The sequence below is a fragment of the Asparagus officinalis genome, chromosome 8, assembly GCF_001876935.1.
Source record: "Asparagus officinalis chromosome 8, Aspof.V1, whole genome shotgun sequence".
NCBI lineage: Eukaryota > Viridiplantae > Streptophyta > Magnoliopsida > Asparagales > Asparagaceae > Asparagus > Asparagus officinalis.
The window spans coordinates 99,278,109-99,300,377 of NC_033801.1; positions in this window are offsets into that span (position 1 = coordinate 99,278,109).

Genomic DNA, 22,269 nt, shown 5'->3' on the forward strand with positions numbered 1-22,269 from the left:
CCGACAGCTACCCAGATCCACCACCCGACAGCCTCTCCGCCCTCATCGTCCTCCTCCACCCGACACCTCCTCAACCGCTACAGTTGTGCTCCTCTCCGCGTCGTCGACGTCGAATCATTCGACAAAACTCCGAGGCAAGATACCGCTTCCCTTGACTTGTATTTTTATTTTTTATATCTGTTATTAATTGATTGCATAGAATAGACTGCGATATGTTATAATCTGCGTGGGATTGTTGACAAACGATACTATACGATATTGATCACTGTTGTAGTGATATTCGTGAAGTGGGGTATGATATGTATTTTGAGCCATATGTGATGAAAGGATACTTTGACAATTAGATTATAATTAATTATGAGATGTTTTTAAAAGAAAGAATATTTCTAAAGATTATTTTGAATCATTATAATAATTAAATAAGTTAAAAGAGTTATTTTGGAAAAGGACTATTTGAATTATTAGAAATAATTTTAAAAAGAATTTATTTCGGTATCAGAATTTTTTTTAGATGATTATGCTAATTTAAAAAGAATTTATTTTGAGAAAGGAATCATTTTAGATAATTATAATAATTTAAAAGGATTTATCTAAAAAGAATTGTTTTATAATAATTATGAATAAATTAAATGAATTTATTTTGGAAATGGAATTATTTTAGATTAATTATAATTAGAAAAGAATTTTTTTTATAAGAGGGAATATTAAAAAAGAATATTGAAAGAATGTTTTAGAATTATTTAAAAGGAGTTACTTTGGAAGATGAAATTATTTTTGGATAATTATAACAAGAAATAAAGAAATTTTTGGATAAAGAAATTATTTTGAAGTAAATAAATTTATTAATTTAAAGATTATTTTTTAAAATCTCGTGATTTGTGATTCTCATTTTAATTATGTGATATGCCATGATATCGTTGTACATGATTGGTTGTATTTATTTTTCCTGTTGTGTTTGAGAACCCTGAGTAGTTCATGACTTAGTGGCCTCGTGCGTCATGAACAGGCCTAGTGATATGTGTGGGTGTGTTGACTGAGTTTAGGTGGTGAACCAGAGTTTCAGTGTGGAATACGACTGTCGATTTAGAAAAACAAGAAGAGTTGGGATGAGGAAGTCCATGTTCATGTGATCGGATATAGCTGTTGATGTATCTTCCAGGCTCTCCCCATGATCTAGTGTAGCTTGGGGTTAGTTTGTTGGGTCAAAGTGAAGCCAGTGTAGTCACTTTGGTCCGTGAGTTTAATATTCACCTGATTCTTGCTTGATTTTGAACCAGGCCGGAATCTGATTGCGTGTAGCCCTCTGACCGATCCAGTGTAGCTGCGTATTGGGTGCATGAATGGGATTTGTGAACAGTCAATATCCGATGACAGGAGCGTTGAATCTGTGTGAGATATGTACCAGTGTCCTGTTATAGAATAGCTAGTTACATGACATCGATACTTGGATGATTGCGAGTTATTATGAGACACAGGCCAGTTACCTAACATCGTTACTTGGATTAGTATGAGTTGTGAGATATGGACCAGTGAGTTGTGATAGGATGGCTAGTTGTATGACCAAGTTACTTGGATGATTATGGTTTCTTATGAGATGTAGGCCAGTTGTTTTTCTTTTCATACATAGATCGAAATTAATATTTAATTATCTACAATTTGAGACATCAGGTATATACATGAGGGTTTTCTTGTTTGGATTATTTCGTTCGACGTACTACGTCTCTCGTTGTAGATTTTTAAGTATTAATTCCATCTAGTCGTATGACCTTATTTACTTGGATGATTATTCTGATGATTAGTTGCATGATCGACTTGTTACTTGATTGATTTTGTTGGATCTCTAGTTACACATCCTTTTTTCATTTCTGTATTTGTATCGTTTTCCGCTTGAGTTTTTGATCGTTCTATTCGTTTTGTCGGATCTTGCCGTGTGCCATGCACACTGACGTACACATGTTTTCTCTAGTGTACGTCAGATTTAGATGACAGACATGTCCAGCTTGGAGATATGCCAGAGCCAGATGACCCAGAAGCTGAAGCTTAGTTATTTCATTTAGTTATTCGATGTTCTTTGTTTACTTTTGTAGCATTTTCTTTTTCGCTTGATCATTGTATTTTATATTCTTCGGTATTTAATTCAGATAGTTTTGTATAAGGGCATGTTGACCCGAATATTATGTCTTGGATTATATTCATTTGTGATATGTATTATTTTATTCTGTGTTGTTCATTATATTCTTGCTACTGTGATTAGGGACCTATGCCTTTGCATTTATTTCTTGACGCTTAGCGTATTAGGTTGAGGAGAAATGTTTATTTTTATTTATTCTCCTTGATCTAATACGTCACGGGCTTGTTCACGTCTGATTCCTTGGTATTTTGGGAAGCGGGGCGCGACAGGTTTTTCTGGTGGCCCATGAAGGTCATGGTCCCGAGTCACGGTCTCGAGTTCCCACCAGTGAGTATATAATGGATAATTTAGACACATATCATATTTCATCTGTAAAACTATACTTAGCCCTTATCTTAGTATCTTGACAAATTATGTCTTATCCAATCTTATCACTTTTTAACTCCGGAGCATCCCATTGTTTCTTGTCTCATCGCTTCACGACTAAACACTCTCTTCCTATAACTCCTTTTTCCTCGTGCTGGTCAATACACTGTTTTATGCATCACACACAGTTTATATTGCATGTTTTCATCAAAAATATATATAACATAGTCTAATGAAATATATTACTTGTATATTTTCAATTGTTCAAATTAGGTTCATTATGTGTTTCACATTGCTCTAGATTCACATATACATCACATAATATATCTGATATTCAAATTATTTCTTATTTTTAATTATATTTTTGTATATCTATATTATGTATATGTGCGCTTTATGTTATACCATCTATCATTTACTTATATTCTAGATTGTTGTATATTGCTTGTATTTTTAGTAATATACATTAATAAATTCATGATTTTAATATTCTACGTATGTATTACATCCTTATTCTTTATTTATTCAACTCATAATATTTTCAATATATGATTTTCTTACTAGTCAGTTTTGCCTTGTTTAGGTTGTTTTAGTATGTTCACATTAATTTTGATATTTCTAAGAACAATGTATTTTCTATTTTGATATTTAAATAATTATTCATGTTGTTAGGGTTGGAGTTTGAGTTACTAATTGTATATGTTTTGTTACATTATCTCGTATCATTAATTATTATTTTTACTAATATAAAAGATGATTCTAAATAGTGTTGTGGTTATGTATGGTGTTTTCCCATCAGTTGTTTGTATTACATCTGCATATTTGTTGATTGTTGCTTCATTTTCGATATGAATTATTTTGTCATTGTGTCAATTTACATTGTGTATGTTGTTTTTCAATTTTTATGCTATTTTTAGATTTTTATGTTCTTGTATTGTGTCATTGGTTATTGTCCATTCTCTATTCATTATTTTCCTTTATTTTTGTTATGTTTTACTTTTTCATTCTTTTAGACTTACTATTTTTATTATTATAAGTGTATTCACGTATATTATTATATTTGCGATGTATACTTTTTATTGACTTATAGACCTTAATAATTTCTAGTATCAACCTTGTCTAATCATGTTCTGTTTTATTTATTATCAGTGTTTATGTTCACATGTTCATTAATCATTCATGATATGTTTATCTAAAATTTATTATTGTTTTTATTATACGAATATATGCCCTTCTTATATTTTCATTGTTTATATATCTATTTTATAATTTATGTTTTATGTATTATACATCATTGTTTATGTATATTTATGCCGATTGTAATTATGTGATTTTGATTACTATGCCATATACTGCTACATCTGAATTGATTTTATACAGTAATGATTATTATTGTTGTATATTGTTTATATTTAATATTTACCATATGAATATTACTAATATTTTGATTATTATATTATTTGTCATATACATATATAATTAAGTCATTCTTATTATGTTGTATATAATATGTTTATTTTGTATTACTTATTTGTTATTATGTCTATTTTGTCATATAATATTTTGTGACTATGTCCATCATAGTTATCTTGTTAGCATTATTAAACTATGAGTATTCAAACTTTTATATACTTATGTTTTCATTTTAACGCTTATTATACATGATGATTATATTTGCTATACACATCATATGTTATTGAATCTTGTTTATCTTTTACTTTGATATCTTTTATTTTTATGCTTTGATTTTAATTGTGTTTCTTCAGACCTATTTATGATTTTGTATTATTTACTCTGTGATATATAACTGTTGTATGCTAATAATTATTGTGTATCGTTTCATCCTGCTATTGATTATTATTATGATTGCCTCTGCTTGTTTGTCTATATATATTGATGTGTTTCTATCTTTACTGTTGGCTATTTTTTTTATATCTATGCTTTTTTACGTGCGTTTATATTTTTGACTATTTTAACCATATGTTGCTATATGTTGCTGTAATACTATATTTGAACTTTTAACATAATTGTAAATTTTTATTTTTGGAAGTTTGTCTTATTTGTCTTATTTGGTTGAATATGATTTGTTAATTGTATTCATGTGTTTTGTTTGTAATTATATTTTGTATACTGAATATCTATTATACTAACTGATTGTATAATATTTCTATTGTGATTTGATATGTTTATTTTTATTTTCATGTCTCTTATGTTATACATTATGTTTATCTAAACTATATATACGTTTGATTCCTTGCTATTTATTTTGCTTACCTAATCTTCAATTGTTTCTTTTAATTTTGCTTGTATATGATTCATCTGCTATTTACATTGTATATTTATGTTTTTGTGATTTATCATGTTTATCATCTGCTTACGAATGATTATTTATGTTTTGTTGATATTTTTATCTTTTACTTCTTTGTTATTTATATTGTTGAGTTGATACGCTTTACCATATATTCTAGTGATTGACAATTATTTGACTTATGTGTTTATATGTCGTATCAAGTTGATACGCTTTACCATATATTCTAGTGATTGACAATTATTTGACTTATGTGTTTATATGTCGTATCATATATTGTATGCTATATATTTGTTATAGTGATTGACAATTATTTGACTTATGTGTTTATATGTCGTATCATATATTGTATGCTATATATTTGTTATATTTTATCAATTCTCTGTTGATGATTATGTTTTAAACACTAGTGTTTTGTCTTATGATACTATATCAATAATATCGTGTTGATATTATATTTTTCCATAATTGTGTAATTGTTGTTGACTTCTTTGCTATTGAACTATGTTCACTAATACTTATATTTTTGTCTATGCCTATATGTTATATTATTTTATAATTTGATATGTATCAACTATTTTACTTACAATATATATACTTCTTCATGCCTGTGTCATCTCTTTCACATATATGTTTACTCTCTTTGTGTTATACTACCTCATTCTTATTATTTATACTCATTACCTGCCTCGATGATATCTTTTGGAAATGATTGATCAAGTATATTTTCTGATTCTGTGTATTGGTATTCATACATTCATTTTCAATTATCTGTACATTGATTTTGATTTCATGTTATACTTTTGATTAATCATGCGATGTTTTATTATGATGTATGCAAATTGCACTTTGCGTGATTTGTCGGTGATAAGATTACATCTTATTATACACTATATATGATTAATGATTGAGTATATTTATTAATCTTTTGTTGAATTAGTTCAATGATTAGCAATTATTTTGTTTTGTTGTGGTAAATTTTGTGTGTAGTATTATTGTATTTGGCAACCTTTGTTACTTATGTGCTGAATCTCAGTTATCACATCTTATATTTTATCTTGTGTCATTATTGTTTTACATTCTCCTCTGCTTGTCCTTGGGTTCTTGGTGCATCTCGTATTTTGAATTCAGAGGATAGAATTTGTTTTAAGGGGGGTAGGATGTAATGGCCGTGAATTACAAATACTAGTTTAAATATTTTTCTGTTATTTAATATTAAAATTTATTTTAAAAGAGTATTTATATTTTTCCTAATTTTCTAGAATATTCTATGTTTGAAAAACCAGACCTTATATTGATGATTTTGCTAATTATAAATTAAATTGTTGTAGTCAAAAACTTTATTGTTATGCATTATTATTATTGTTATTTATAATTATTGTTATTATTATTGTTTGTATTATTAATTATCTTGTATTTGTTTTTAGCCTGCACCATTATCCCTACCTCTATTTATAGCTATCAGTTGATCAGCACGACAATCAATCTGTTATCTGACTTTCCCTGTCTTTTCCTCTCTCACCTGTAAACCATCTCTCTCTCTCTCTCTCTCTCTCTCTCTCTCTCTATTTATCTCTCTAATTTAGAAAAAAAATGGGGAAAAAAGTTTGAGAAGAAAATGGAACACTGCAGAAATAACGCGGGAAAGTTCTCGCACGAGCACGCTATATCTGAGGACGGAATCGAGATGAACTTTGCAACTAACTACTTAGGCGAGGATCAAGGAGCTCTCTGTCCTCTCTCTCTCTCTCTCTCTCTCTCTCTCTCTCTCTCTCTCTCTCTCTCTCTCCTCTCTCTCTCTCTCATTTTCTCTCAGCTCTCTCTCTCTCTCTTTATCTCTCTCATCCTCTCTCTATCTCTCTTCATCTCAATATCTCTCTCTCCCTCTCTCCATCATCATCACCGACCACCATCACCTCCACCTTCACAATGCTGACCTCCGTCCCAAGCTCCAAACACCGCTCGCCTCTCCTCACGCGGACAGGTTTTTGCTGGTGGCCATCGAAGGTCATGGTCCCGCGAGTACAAAGGTCTGCGAGTTCCCACCAAGTGAGTATATATGGATATTTAGAACAGAGACAGTATCATATTCTTCTTGTAAAACTATACTTAGCCTTATCTTAGTAATCTTACAAATATTAATGTCTTATCCAATCTTATCACTTTTTAACTCACGGAGCATCCCATTGTTTCTGTGTCCTCAATCGTTGCACGACTAAAACACTGCTCTTCGCTATACTCCTTTTTCCTCCGTGCTGGTCAATAACTGTTTTATGCATCACCGTTTATTTGCATGTTTTTTAAATATATATCACAATGTCTTGAAATATATTCTTGTATATTTTCTTGTTCAATTAGGTTCATTATGTGTTTCACATTGCTTACTAGATTACCATATACTCACATAATAATAATCTTATTTCAAATTATTTCTTATCTTTTTAATTATATTTTTGTATATCTATATTATGTAATTGCGCTTTTGTTTACCATCTAATCATTAACCGTTATATATCTGAATTGTGTATATTGCTTGGTATTTTGTAATATACATTAATAAATTCATGATTTTAATATTCTACGTATGTATTACATCCGTTTTTTTTATTCCTTTATCTTATTCAACTCATACATATTTTCATATTGATATTTGCCTTAGGTCTAGTCAGGTTTTTGCCTTGTTTAGGTTGTTTTTTAGTATGTTCACATAATTTTGATATTTCTAAGAACAGATGTAATTTTGCTATTTTGCATATTTAAATAATTAATTCCATGTTGTTGGGTGGGTTTGGTTACAATTGTATATGTTTTGTTGACATTATCTTGCGTATCATTAATTAATTATTTTTTAATATGTGATTCTAAAATAAGTGTTGTGGTTATGTATGGTGTTTTTCCGCATCAGTTGTTTGTATTACATCTGCTATTTGTTGATTGTTGCTGCTTCATTTTCGATAATGAATTAATTTTGTTGTGTCAATTTACATTGTGTAAATGTTGTTTTTCATTTTTATGCTATTTTTAAAAGATTTTTATGGTATCTTGTATTGTGTCCATTGGTTATTGTCCATTCTCTATTCATTATTTTCCTTTATTTTATGTTATGTTTTAGCTTTTTCATTCTTTAGACTTACTATTTTTATTATTATAAGATGTATTCACGTATATTATTTTTTGGCGTGTTCTGTTTTATTGACTTATAGAGCCTTTAAATAATTTCTAGTATCAACCTTGTCTAATCATGTTCTGTTTTTTTTTTCATGTTTAATGTTGCACATTTCATTTTTCATGATATGTTTAATCTTATTTTTTGTTTTTATTATACGAATAAATGCCCTTCTTATATTTTCATTTGTTTAATGATCTATTTTATAATTTATGTTTTTATGTATTATACATCATTGTTTATGTAATATTTATCCGATTGTAAATTATGTGATTTTGAATTAACTATGGGCCATATACTGCTACATCTGAATTGATTTTATACAGTAATGATTATTATTTGTTGTATATTGTTTATCTATTTAATATTTACATATGAATATTACTAATATTTTTGATTATATATTATTTGTCATATACATATATAATTAAGTCATTCTTATTATGTTTGTATATAATATGTTTTATTTTGTATACTTATTTGGTATTATGTCTAGTTTTGTCATATAATATTTGTGACTAATTGTCGCATCATCAGTTATCTTGTTAGCATTATTAAACTATGAGTATTCAAACTTTTATATACTTATGGTTTTCATAATTTTAACGCTTATTATAGCATGATGGATTATATTTGGCTATACACATCAATATGGTTATTTGAATTCTTGTTTATCTGTTACTTTGATATCTTCTATTTTTATGCTTTGATTTTAATTGTGTTTCTTACAGAGCCTATTTATGATTTTGTATATTTACCCTCCTCCACCCGAAGCCTCCTCAACTGTCGCAGTCGTGCTCCTCTCCGCGTCGTCGACATCGAATCGTTCGACAAAACCCCGAGGTAAGATCCCGCTTCCCTTGACTTGTATTTTCATTTTTTATATTCGTTATTAATTGATTGTATAGAATAGATTGCGATATGTTATAATCTGTGTGGGATTGTTGACGAACAATTCTATACGATATTGATCACTGCTATAGTGATATTCGTGAAGAGGGGTATGATATGTATTTTGAGCCGTATGTGATGAAAGGATACTTTGACAATTAGATTATAATTAATTACGAGATGTTTTTGAAAGAAAGAATATTTCTAAAGATTATTTTGAATCATTATAATAATTAAATAAGTTAAAAGAGTTATTTTGGAAAAGGACTATTTTGAATTATTAAGAAATAATTTTAAAAAGAATTTATTTCGGTATCAGAATTATTTTTAGATGATTATGCTAATTTAAAAAGAATTTATTTTGAGAACAGAATCATTTTAGATAATTATAATAATTTAAAAGGAATTATCTTGGAAAAGAATCGTTTTAGAATAATTATGAATAAATTAAAGGAATTTATTTTGTAAAAGGAATTATTTTAGATTAATTATAATTAGAAAAGAAATTATTTTATAAGAGGGAATATTTAAAAGAATATTGAAAGAATATTTTAGAATTATTTAAAAGGAGTTATTTTGGAAGATGGAATTATTTTTGGATAATTATAACAAGAAATAAAGAAATTTTTGGATAAAGAAATTATTTTGAAGTAAATAAATTTATTATTTTAAAGATTATTTTTTGAAAATCTCATGATTTGTGATTCTCATTTTAATTATGTTATATGCCATGATATCGTTGCACATGATTGGTTGTATTTATTGTTTCATGTTGTCTTTGAGAACCCCTAGTAGTTCATGACTTAGTGACCTCGTGCATCATGAATAGACCTAGTGACATGTGTGGGTGTGTTGACTGAGTTTAGGTGGTGAACCAGAGTTTCAGTGTGGAATACGACTGTTAATTTAGAAAAACAAGAAGAGTTGGGATAGGGAAGTCCATGTTGATGTGATCGGATATAGCTGTTAATGTATCTTCCAGGCTCGCCCCATGATTCAGTGTAGCTTGGGGTTAGTTTGTTGGGTCAAAGTGAAGCCAGTGTAGTCACTTTGGTCCGTGAGTTTAATATTCACCTGATTCTTGCTTGAGTTTGAACCATGCCGGAATCAGATTGTGTGTAGCCCTCTGACCGATCCAGTGTAGCAGCGTATTGGATGTACGTAAGGGATTTGTGAACAGTCAATATCCGATGACAGGAACATTGACTCTGTGTGAGATATGTACCAGTGTCCTGTTATAGAATGGCTAGTTACATGACATCGATACTTAGATGATTACGAGTTGTTATGAGACACAGACCAGTTACCTAACATTGTTACTTGGATGAGTACGAGTTGTGAGATATGAACCTGTGAGTTGTGATAGGATGGCTAGTTGTATAACCATATTACTTGGATGATTATGGTTTTTTATGAGATGTAGGCCAGTTGTTTTTCTTTTCATACATAGATCGAGATTAATATTTAATTATTTATAATTTGAGACATCAGGTATATACATGAGGATTTCCTTGTTTGAATTATTTCGCTCGACGTACTACGTCTCTCGTTGTAGATTTTTAAGTATTAATTCCATCTAATCGTATGACCTTGTTACTTGGATGATTATTCTAATGACTAGCTGCATGATCGACTTGTTACTTGATTGATTTTGTTGGATCTCCAGTTACACGCCCTTTTGTCATTTCTGTATTTGTATCGTTTTCCGCTTGAGTTTTCGATCGTTCCATTCATTTTGTGGGATCTTGCCATGTGCCATGCACGCTGACGTACACCTGTTTTCTCTGGTGTACGTCAGATTTAGATGACATACATATCCATCTTGGAGATATGTCGGAGCCAGATGACCCAGAAGCTGAAGCTTAGTTATTTCATTTAGTTGTTCGATGTTCCTTGTTTACTTTTGTAGCATTTCCTTTTCCGCTTGATCATTGTATTTTATATTCTCCAGTTTTTCATTCAGATAGTTTTGTATAAGGGCATGTTGACCTGAATATTATGTCTTAGATGATATTCATTTATGATATGTATTATTTTATTCTGTGTTGTTCATTATATTCTCGCTACTGTGATCGGGGACCTGTGCCTTTGTATTTATTTCTTGACGCTTAGCGTATTAGGTTGAGGAGAAATATTTATTTTTACTTATTCTCCTTGATCTAATACGTCACGGGCTTGTTCACGTTCCGATTCCTGGGTATTTTAAGAAGCGGGGCATGACATTAACTGTGGCTGCCAGGAGCTCTAAGTCGTTAACAACTTGCTTCTTCTGATGATTGCGTCTCCGGCAAGGAGTTCTTGGTTTAGGAGACTATTGAGAAAGCCTCTCGAACACTGATGGTCTCGGTGGCTCAGTGCACTGGCAGTCAGCAAGTACCGTTTAGATGAGCCTCTCGCAATGGCACTAAGGATTGGCCTCGTGAATAGTGCGCCTGCAGGTTAGATGATCCCTGAGATCTCCTACAGGTTCGTGGTGGCAACCCCCAACATTGGAAGGACCAAATGTGCAGTCGCTTAGTGGGGGCTAGCCGACATGAGAACACTTGGGGGGTCTCCTAAGTGTCGACTCCAGCCAACCTCATCGAGACAGGCGGGGTCTAGAATGTTAGCAAGCTCTAACAGACTGCTAGTGAGCTCGGGGATCCTGGCGACCTTCAGCCGACTGCTAGCAAGGTCTAGGGTGTTGGCGACCTTCGGGTGGCTGCTGGCGAGGTCTGGCCGACTGGTCAGTCGGGTGGGGTTCGTCTGCTTGAGGATGTTGTCTAACTGAGTCTTGGAACCCGCTCGACTTAGGCGGCTTGCTTGACTCGGCCGTGAACCTTGAAGGATGGAGTCGGCCTAAAATGGGAGTGGGCCCACCTAAAATACCGGGCTCCCCCGATCTGGAATGCCATTTCGAGGAGCGAATCCTACCTGATTTGGAGGGCTCGCATGAATCACTGACTCCGCCCAGATAGGAGAGTCTGCTGCTAGAGTGGAGCTCACCTGAAATGTTAGGCTGGCCTGAGACATCGAATCTACCAGCTTTGGAGACTCGGTCGACAGAGGGGAGCCCGCCTAAGCTGGTGGGCTCGCCTGACCGACGTCATCTGCCAAAACTAGGAATTTGTCGTCCCTGCTTGGCACTTCTCAAGACTAAATAGTAATTCAGGCCATCATAGGAAGTGATGGCTTGGGCTTCCTGGCGGGCGAGAGCTTGTCGTCGACGCCGTTGGCTCTTATGGAGAGGGGACGACTTATGTCGACGGCAAAGGCGAGGTCATCGACACGCACCGAGGTCTCTTCTTGCATGGGGGATTACGCAGGCTGCTTGGGGACCCATCAAGCAAGCCAGCTGGTCTCTGTTCGATCGACTGTCGGCTGGCTTGTGCTGGTTGGTCGCGACTGGGTCTTCGTGGCTTGGAGGGGGCAGAACCCCCTGTTGGAGCTCTTGCAGGGCTCTTGGGCATGGTTGCCTCGACCACTTGTGGTTGGGCCACATGTAGGACTCTGTGGTATTAGCGAGAAGCCTTACACTAGAGGAGGAAGAAGATAAGTATTTTTCATACTTGGCTTGGTCGAACTCGATCATGAGGGACTAGACAGTTGTCCATTCTGCAACGTCATCGTACTACTCCACCACCATTTCAGTTGAAGAAATGGTTGCTCCCACTGTGGTCACCATCTTCTGTAGGGTGTAAAATTTAGGTCTCGATGCGAGATTTGTATTGTCTGTGTGTTTGTTACAAATCAATGAAATCCAGGATTTACAACAGAAGCGGAGAGAAGGCTCTCCTTGTTTAATGTGGGTTCTTCAATAGTGGTAGGACACCTCCCTTGGTGCTCATGCCGAGTTTTCTTCCCTTAGACGATACGATCGACGTTGCGGTTGAGCTTCAGTTCTCGGTAGAAGCTCCGGTATGATCGGGGTCGAGTCTACCTGAGGCCAAACGAGTGTTTGTACTTGTCGGCCAACTGCTCGACTATTGGAAGTCGGCTACCCAAGATTAATAGATATCAAGGCTAGAAACTTAGAGAGGCTATAATGCAAAAGCTTGCACAGCCCCAAGATTAATAGATATCAAGGCTAGAAACTTAGAGAGGCTATAATGCAATAGTTTGCACAGCCAATGAGCCTCAGAACTAAGAGTTCAGATTGAGTCTACTTCAATAATCTGAGCTCACAGCCAAGAACATTCTACCAAGCAAGCCAATCAAATGCCAGCAAGTTCGGTCTAATTCAAGCAGCCACCGCCCAAAGTCTCTATTCGAAGAGCCTTCAGATTGAAATATGCTAAGCCCTAGTCTGATCTTAGCCTCAATGGTCAAGTCCCAATGAAAGCAAGAAGAAGAAATGACTAAGCCCCCTTCACGTTGGCTAAAAGTCACTTTAAATAGGTAGGGGATGACATGGGCCATCAATTGATTTGTGGAATTTGACCACTAGTAGGGGTGAGGAGCACCAACCGCCCTAGCTACGTGACGTGACCACTTAGGGGGCCTACCAGCCGCCCTATTCTTGTAGCCATCAATGGCTATGAGGAGAGTAGGAGAGTTTCATGATATGTGGGATAAGGCCATGTCTAGGTGAGGCACGTCATGCTCTTCTCCTTGATTCGTGGAATATGACTACTGATATGACTGTTCCCATGCTCCAAGTGGACAGTTGACAGTGCTGGCAGGTTTCTAGCTGTTAAGCGAGCTTGGTCTTAGGCGAGCTTAAGCCTACAAATGAGATCAAGCCTACAGGAGAGCTTTTAGCTCAAGCGGGCGAACTCAAATCCTATAGGCGAGTTATTAGAATCGTGCTGGCGAGTCGGCCAATCAGGTAGAATTTGGAAATCTGGCGAGTCAGCCCAACAGGTGGGATTTGACAACCTTGACTTGTGCGGGTGAATAGGATGACTCAAGTGGGCCCTAACTCATGCTGGTGAGCTGGGTGGGTTCACTTTGCTGGTGAGTCATCTTGGAGGGTCAACTTCTGGAGGGAGACTGACATCACCCTTCGAGTGGACACTATGGGGAGACTGACACCGCCCTTCGAGTTAACACGAAGGGGAGACTGACACCGTCCTTCGAGTCGACGAAAGGGTCTCGGCCACTTGGTCTTCGAAGTGAAGGGGCTCTTGGCAAGTTAACTCTGGGAAGAGGAGATGACTAAGGCCACCCTTCGAGTCGACTAAACGGTCTCGGCTCGGGGTCTCAGAGTCTCAGACCTCGAGTCGACTAATGCCATCCTTCGAGTCGACAAAACGGTCTCGGCTCGGGGTCTCATCCCGAAGTCTCCGAGGCAAGGGTGAATCGGCACAGAGGGTTTCGTCATCTTAGGCCTTCGAAGTGCTGATTGAGATCGCCCTTCAAGTCGACCGGGGAGAGGGGGTCTCGAGTCATCGGAGTCGGATGGGTCGACTGGTGGAGTCTGACTTCGAGTTGCCAAGTAGGAATTCGGTCGTCCTGGTTCGTGTAGAACCTATCTAAACTCTTAAGCACTTTTTACTGCCCACACACACACACACAACATAAGAACCGATTTTTATTTTCTCCTACTAACACCTTCCTCGTGGGATTGATAACTTTTTATACTATAACTTGATGGTTGTGCACTTACAACTTTGGAGGTATACTTTTATGCCCTGTCAAGTTTTTGAAGCTGTTGCTGGGGAAAGTGCTTCTAAGTAGGATTTATTTATTTTGGTTCTTTAATTTGTGTGTTTTTTGTAAAGGAACCACTTGGAGATTGAAGATCAATAGTTGGAGATTGAGAATTTGAAGATTAGCTTGTGGTAGCTCTTCTTTCTAGTATTTTCAATTCAACCCCTTTAGTTAGTTTCTCAAAATTAAAGACAATTAGAATATAAAAAGAAAAAGATTTTATTTTTGTTAACCGTAATAAAAATTCACCATCCACTTGGATATTTACTAACATGATAATAAATTCAAACAATATCTCCCTTTCTCACATTTATTTGATTGTTAACCTTAATTAAAAAAATAAAAGATTTTCTTTTTGCATCCTTTGTAGTTATTTTTAATTCCTAGGGTTGCATTGCATATAGTAGTAGGAATTCACCCAAGTAATTTAAGCATCTTGATTTGACACACACTTGAAAGCATTCTTAAGGGCAAAAAACCCTCTAATCAAGATAAGGTGAGCGATTTCATCACCCTTTCCTTAGCCTACAAATCACTAATTCGTCACAAACCCAATCCTTTTAAAACTCATTAGATGATGACCCCTAAGGATTCGAGCTCATTAAGAATAAGAAATCTTTAAGTGAACCGGTTCAAGTTTACTTGAATTAGTTGGTGTGTAAGGCAAGGTTTAGGGGTTGCGTAAAGCACTCCGCAAGGAATATGGTACTTAATTGATCTTTGATCTCCCTCTAGTACTATCCTTACCTTGCTAACTGGCCGAGTAAAACTTTAATCTTTTCACTAAGGGAGATTTTGGTTAGGAGCTGGTCTAGTTGAGTTTAGGCTTAACCTTAGAATTTAGAATGATTTACACAAGTGATTGCTTTTGATTTGTTTTAGTTAGGTTTTTCTTTTATCTTTCTCCTCCTTCTCATTATCTTTTAGAAATTTTTTTAGTATTCTTTAAAAAAATTAATTTTTGTTTTTCTTAGAATATTTTTTAGTTAAATAAAATTTAATAAAAAAAAAAAAGAATTGCCTTGGTGTATGCAAGGTTGGATTAGGGATAATACCAATCGTTTAATCCGTTTTGAACCAATTTTTTAAGAAATGGATAATTCTAATCCACCAGTTCTTCAAGATATGTGTTACTCAACTAGAAATGCAATCTCATCTTGCATTAAGCTATCCAAAGTAAATGGAACTAACTTTTAGCTTATTTCGTATTACATAAACATGCTTCCAAAATTCTTAGGAAATAAAACCTAAGACGTTTATATCTTTATCTTCGAGTTTGAGAAAGTTTGTCTTATGATTAAGATTAGGGAACTATCTGAGGATGTGATCAAGCTTTAATTTATTCCATTTGCTCTTAAGGACAAAACCAAGAAATGGTTGTATAGCTTACCACAAATTCTATCTCAACTTGGGATGAATTTGTTACCATTTTTCTTAAAAAGTTTTTCCCTATCCACAAAACAGTTAAGCTTAGAAACAACATTTAAAATTTTAAGATTGTTCCAGGTGAGCTATTCTGGAAGTATTTTGACAGATTTAAGAATATCCTTATCCAATGTCCTCACCATGATCTTGAGAAATGGCAATTATGCCAAATCATCTATGAAGGATTGGATTATTTTTCAAAAACTTTCTTAGAATCAACGTGTCAAAGGGATTTCATGAAATAAATGCCGATGAACTTGGAAATTTTTAGAGAGTTTATCTGAGAAAACCTTGCAATGAGAACACTATGGTGACAGAGCTTCATTAGTTCCCTAACCCAAACCTAGTGGTCTGTTCCTAGAAACTAACATTGTCTCTGAAGAAAAGATGACTACAATCATGCATAGGTTAGAAGCTCTAGAAATCAAAGAACGTGCCCCCCCGCTCAAATCAATCAATTTTTTTACCTCAAGTTGTCACAATTGTCTTTCTTCATCCTATGTTTTAGAGGAATGTCACCTCTTAGGTAAAATCAAACACTACGATAGGTTAACGCTGCATTTTAGCATCCCATGAATGATCCATTTTCTCCAACCTACAATCTAGGTTGGAGAAATCACCCAAACTTTGCATGAAATTACGGAAACTACTCCAAAAATCAAAACTTCACTCCCTCTTCAAACCAACAATTTCCTAGGGGAAACACAATTTCCTTCAGTTCTCAACCCAATTTTCAACAATCAAATCTACCTCCTCATCATCAAGCTGTAAATCACACTCCTCCGAATTTGGATCATGATAAATGTCTCAATATTTTGGAAAAAGGTTTGGAAACCATAATCAAGGCCTTAACACAAACCATAAATATGTTGACTCAAACCTCCAACACTTTGAAATCCTTTATGCAATCAACCAGACAAATACTCAACTCCAACACTCAAGACATAGCTAGGTTAGAAACCTAACTTGGTCAACTAGCTAGTGCCATGTGTGAAAGAGAGAAAGAAAAATTTACGAGTTAACCTGTGGTCAACACTAAGGACATAGGATCTAGTTCATCTTATGAATCCTATGAAGCTCAAGTGAATGCAATCTATTAACTACGGTCAGGAAAAAAAGGTCGATAATCAAGTTAGAACACTTCCAAGTTAAACTCTTGAACTAGAACATATTTATTATCCTTCTGATAACTCTATTCAGAAATCATCCTTTTCCAATGACCAAGAACCCGAACCCGAACCTAAGCCTAATTTTGATAGGTTTAAACCAATTACTCCCTTCTCAGATAGACTCAGGCCTAGGAAACACTCCCCTCAGGAGGAGAAGATTCTAGAAATATTCAAGCAAGTTAAGGTCAACATACATCTCTTAGATGTAATTGAACAAATCCTTTCTTATGCAAAATTTTTAAAAGATTTGTGCACTAAGAAGAGAAGAATAAATATTTCAAAAAAAGTCTTTTTAGCTGCCAATATAAGTGATATGCTCTCAAAGCATATACCTTTGAAACGTAAAGATCCAGGTTGTCCTATCATTTAATGTATCATTGAAAATACCTACATTGATAAGGCGCTTTTAGACTTAGGGGCTAATGTCAATTTGTTTCCTTATTCAGTCTACCAGCAACCAAGTATAGGTAAATTGAAACCAATCATATGCACCTTACAGTTAGCTTCTAGATCTGTCAAAGCCCCCAGGGTGAGATAGAGGATATTCTGATTAAGGTTGGGGATTTTATTTTTCCAGTGAATTTCGTAGTCTTGGAAACATAGTCGTTTCCAATCCCAAAGGATAAATACCTATCATCTTATGAAGACTGTTCTTAGCCACTTCTAATCCTCTCATCAATTATAGAACTGGTCAAATAAAGCTGTCCTTTGGGAATTTGACTATTGATCTCAACAATTTCAATCCAGAGATCCACCCAAATGATCAACCTCTAGAAATAAATTACATTCAAGAAAGACCAAAAAAAGAAGAAGAGAATGAGTCAAATCTTAGTTTTGAGGAAATCTTTGGTGAGGAGCTGAAGATATTAGAAAAATCAGATCAGGTACTTCAGAACGAGAAAACTGTGTTAAATACATGCTTCTTTAATGCAACTTTTAGAGAACTCTTTGTTGATGAATTTAGATTCTTGAAAAATGAACAACAACTAAATTTTGATACCTCAACCATGAATCTTGGGGTTGAGGAAAATTTTAAAGAAAAATTGGCTGTTAGAGGACAAACCTTCATAAATAAAGAATCTAAGTTCAATAAAAAATTTAAAATGCATGACACCAGTGATACCTACCTTCAATTGCTACAAACAATTATTGAAACCTTCGAGAATGCAGAGTTTAAGAACATTTTTGAGATCATCATTTTAGAATTTGTTGAAACCAGAGGTAGAATTTTCAGCAATAAGCTAGGATTAGATGTAGAGCATGAATTTTTTATATATAATCATTTATTCTACATCTTTGTGTTTTGTCTTATAATAATAAAAAGAATTTATTCTTCTCTCATTTGAAAGTTTCTTGTTCTTTTATTATACGGGTGTATCTTCTCTTCGGGAGCTTAGCGATCCTCATGGGAGCTTGAGGATAGATGATTCTCATGGTATCTTGAGAATAGAGTAGAGGAGTCATGGATGAGGTCATTGGAGGCGGGGAAGTCGAAGGATTCGTCAAACTGCAGGAATTACAGCTTGGGCTCTGTCCGGTCGACCGCATGTGTCACTACGGTCGACCGCATAGTGCACAGACCCAGACTGTGTCTCTGGACTGAGAGCGGTCGACCGATGTAGGCGCTGCGGTCGACCGGAAACCCTGTAATCGATTTTTCCAGAAATCGATGTTCTGGCCGGTCGACCGACTTGGTCACTGCGGTCGACCGCGTAGCGGTTATGGGCCTGGGCCTGTTTCCTGCACCGTTTAGGATTTCTGTTTAGTATAAATAGAAACACGACTTTTCTAGGGTTTAGAACTCAGATTGTAATCAGAAAAGAGATCAGGGAGGTTGTTCTTTGATCTAGAGAGATTGTGAGAGAGAGATTTGTAAAAATCCAATTGATTCTCATAATCTAGAGAAGGTATTTTCCTTCGCCCTAATTCAACTCTTGTGTTCTTCTGTCGTTCTTCTTCTTTACCCACTCTTGATAATTCCGCGATCAAGAGTGCTCGCACGGCAACTCGTATCAAGTTGGTATCAGACCGGTAGATCCTGTGAAAGGAGGAACTGTGTATGGTCCTTACTCGCTCACAGTACAAGAAGCTTGGCGAGATCCTTATTTCCTTGGAGGGAGTCCAGAAATTAAGGAAGGAGAAGATGACTGAAGCAGATAATTCAGCAAGACTTGATGCCATGGAGAAGCAGATTGAGACGATCGGGACGACTCTTACTTAACTCGTGGGTCTCATCAACGGAGGAGACAAAAAGGAGGAATCTTCTTCAAAGGGTAAGAAGAAACTCGTCGAATCCGACGAAGAGAGCGAGGAATCTGATTCAGAGGGGGTGACTAAGATTGTCAAGACTGTTGGACATCAAGGGGGTAAGAATAATGACCAGAATCTGAAGATTGACTTCAAGGTTGAGATTCCTGTTTATGATGGGAGTATCAATGTGGAGAAGCTTGATGATTGGATCGAACGTATGGAGATGTACTTTACTCTCTACGGATATTCGTCCAAGGAGAAGATAGTGTTCGCGACATTGAAGCTTTCAGGGCACGCGTTGACGTGGTGGAAATCTTATTACAAACAGGAGAAGAAAGCGGCATCGTGGAACAAGTTCAAGGAGCTACTTCGGAAACAGTTCTATCCAGTGGGGTTCCTTGAGGAGCGTTGGTACAAGTGGTATGGCTTGCGCCAAAAGTTTAATCAGACCATTCAAGAGTACACGACGGAGTTCTAGCAGCAGGCGATGGTTCTAAACATCACAACGGACGAGTACTCCATCTTCATGAAGTACATGGCAGGTCTGAATGATTACATCCGGAAGGAGATGAAGCTGTTTTTGGTTGAGACAATCGCAGAGGCGAGTGTGAAGGCCATAGCCATTAAGGGCAGGCAGAAGAAGGGCAACGAGACAAAGGGGGATTCCAAACCATCGGGGAGCAAGATGGGTGGCTCTTAGTCTAAGGATGAGAAGAAGAAGGGTGACTCGGGGAAAGCAGGATTGACATGCAATCACTACAAACAGACAGGGCACGTGGCTGATCGTTACTAGGCTAAGTATCCTCATCTGAAGCCAAAAGGGTTGAAGAAGAAGGAGGAGAAGAAGGCGTACGTGATAGCACAGGGTCCGAAGGAGGTTCCTGGGATGACTGAACCTAATAGCAGTCTCAACCTTATGGCGGGGAAGCAGGCCACTAAAGAAGATGACGACCCGATGGAGCAGCTTTTTGTTCTGAAGTTGCAGGTTAAGACCAGTTTAGTGGATGTTATTGTAGATACAGGGAGCTAGAAAAATCTGATATCTGAGGTATTAGTACAAAAGCTGGGATTGAAGAGAGTGAAGCATCCGAAGCCCTATCCATTAGGGTGGATTCAGAAGGAGGCGGGATTAAGTGTGGTGAACCAATGTTCATTCAGATTTGCACTCCATGAGTCGTATATTAACGAGGTCACATGCGACGTGGTTCCGTTGGATGTTTGCCAAGTTATTTTGGGCAATCCTTATTTGTGGGATAGATACGCAGTATATGATCGGCGAGCCCAAAAGTATACATTCACCAAGGATGGCGAGCAATTCATTTTTCGTTCGGCATCTCTTCCACAGGAGACGAGCTTGGTGACGGTGACTCAGGCTAAGAGGTTGGTGAATGCGGGCAGAAAGTTTGTTTTATTGTTCATTCGGCCGTATGAAGAGCAGCTGAGTAGGATGTGCTTGTCCACCTTGAGCAAGCTTCAGGAAGGAGATCTTGACAGGTTAAAGGCCAAGTATGCGGACTTGTTTTCGGAGATCACGGGACTACCACCATGTCGAGGTGTAGAGCATGAGATTATGTTGACCGGGAAGAGTTCCTTACCTAATATAGGCCTATAACGCACATCAGTACAGGAGTCTGAGGAGATCAAGAAGCAGGTTCAGGAGCTCTTGGAGACGGGAGTGATTGTGCCGAGTTGTTCGCCTTTCGGGTCACCAGTATTGTTGGTACCCAAAAAGGATGGAGGCTGGCGCATGTGCGTAGATTACCGGGCGCTCAACAAGATAACCATCAAGAATCGCTACCCATTACCACGGATCGATGATCTTATGGACCAGTTGGAGGGAGCGAGGTTTTTCACGAAGCTGGATTTGAAGTCTGGTTACCATCAGGTGAGGATTCGGGAGGAAGACACTTGGAAGTCTATGTTCAAGACCAAGCAGGGCCTATTCGAGTGGTTAGTGATGCCGTTTGGATTGTGCAATGCTCCGGCTACCTTTATGAGGCTTATGAATGATTTGTTGCGACCTTTTATAGAGGATTTTGTGATAGTTTACCTTGATGATATCTTGGTGTACAGCAGGACTTGGGAGGAGCATCTCGTTCATGTTGAGAGGGTATTTGAAGTGTTGCAGGACGGACAGCTGAAGCTCAACGGGAAGAAGTGTGAGTTCGTGAAGGACGAGTTAGTGTATCTCGGCTTCATCGTAGGGAAGGGCCAGCGGAGGATAGATCCAGGCAAGGTTGAGGTGATCACGAAGTGGCCGACCCTGAAGACAGTGACTGAGGTGAGGAGCTTCATGGGGGCTTGCCAGTATTTGCGCAAGTTCATTTGACATTTTTCAACTTATGCCGTACCGTTACATGGCCTCACAAAGGCTAAAGTTCAGTTTGAGTGGGGGAGGACGCATGAGGAGGCTTTTCAGTTGCTAAAAAAGAAGATCTCCATGGCACCGGTGTTGGCGTTGCCAAATTTGCAGCGGACTTTCGAGGTGGAGACCGACGCGTCTAGTTATTCGATGGGCGCGGTGTTGATTCAGGATGGGAAGTCGGTGGAATACCATTCTGAGAAGTTTTCAGGTGCTGTTGCGAACTACCCAACCTATGATAAGGAGTTCTATGCACTATATCAAGCAATTAAACATTGGAGGGTGTACTTGTTAGGAAAGGAGGTGGTCGTGCATTCGGACCATAAGCCGTTGGAGTTCTTACATGCCCAGACGAAGCTACAGCAGGCACGACACATGAAGTGGATGTCTTATTTGATGGCTTTCAACATCATTATTAGGTACAAGAAAGGGGCGACAAACAAGTTGGTCGATATGTTATCTCGTCCATCGGTAAGGGCTTTATTGGTGGCGACGCGTATTCAGCCGCCCTTGGTTCCTTTAGAGTATGTATAATTGTACGTATCCAGTAGAGACTTCGGTAGTGTGTTC